Source organism: Tigriopus californicus, chromosome 5 (genome assembly GCF_007210705.1).
Source record: "Tigriopus californicus strain San Diego chromosome 5, Tcal_SD_v2.1, whole genome shotgun sequence".
NCBI lineage: Eukaryota > Metazoa > Arthropoda > Copepoda > Harpacticoida > Harpacticidae > Tigriopus > Tigriopus californicus.
In genome coordinates, this window is record NC_081444.1 from 5,983,299 (window position 1) to 5,984,318 (window position 1,020).

Genomic DNA, 1,020 nt, shown 5'->3' on the forward strand with positions numbered 1-1,020 from the left:
CGGAATTGATCGCAAACTGGTTTATTGCATTGTCTAACCAACCGGGTGGTCGGTCATTCGACATCCAGCGTCTAGTTTGATTTTCTAGAACTTGCAGGTTTTTTACAGTTGCCAAATTTTTGCGTAAAACTCACTTATCTTCCATTTCTTGAATGCAAACCCTTAGATAAAACCAAATATGTACAATACAACACGTAAACATTTGTTTCAACACATTTTATTCGAGGTACGTATCTAAAATGGAATCTGCTTCGCTTATGGATGCCGAAGTCCCTCGATGATTTTTCGCATTCATTCCTGCCTTGAAAATGTCCATCAAATCTATCAACATCTTCTCATTCATCACCACTTCATTGTCTTTGAATTTGATGCTCCCGTAACCCAAACTACCCAAAGCTGCCCAAGAAGGATAGTTTTCGGCAATTGACGTTCGCACCAGGATTGGAATGAGCTCTAAGTACAGCTTTTTATCCCTAGACCTGGTTGGAATATCCTCTTTACTTATCAACGACGAGACCTTTATAGCTAAACATTCACACACTCTGTACCATTCGCCCGTCGAGACCCTGTCTGTTCGATTGATCAAACTCAAGCCCACCAGGGTGTTCTTCACAGAGAAATCTTGGACCATGTGCGAAAATATGTCGCTGGCCAGGGCCTTGGTATGTAACTCCCAATGCGGTTTACTGTCGAATAGCACGCGGGCATACTCGTTTAAGCTTCTGCAACTGTAGTGGGTGGGTTCTTCAATACCACCCGGATTACACTCCGAACAGGTTCGCTTTTCCAAGTCATTCAAGTACCTTCTTCGTTCTCGCATAGACAATTAGAAACCGACTTTGTTTTCATTTACATTCTGAGTTGGCCATCGGGCTTCAGTTTTTCCGTCGTTGGCAGCCCATTCATGTTCAGAAAATATCTCTGCCGTTTTGGTGCGAACCAATAGAAGCTCATGGTTGCTGGGTAGCATGCTAAAGCTTTCGTACCCAAGAGAGCAGAGAGCTTTCACTAAGTAATCGA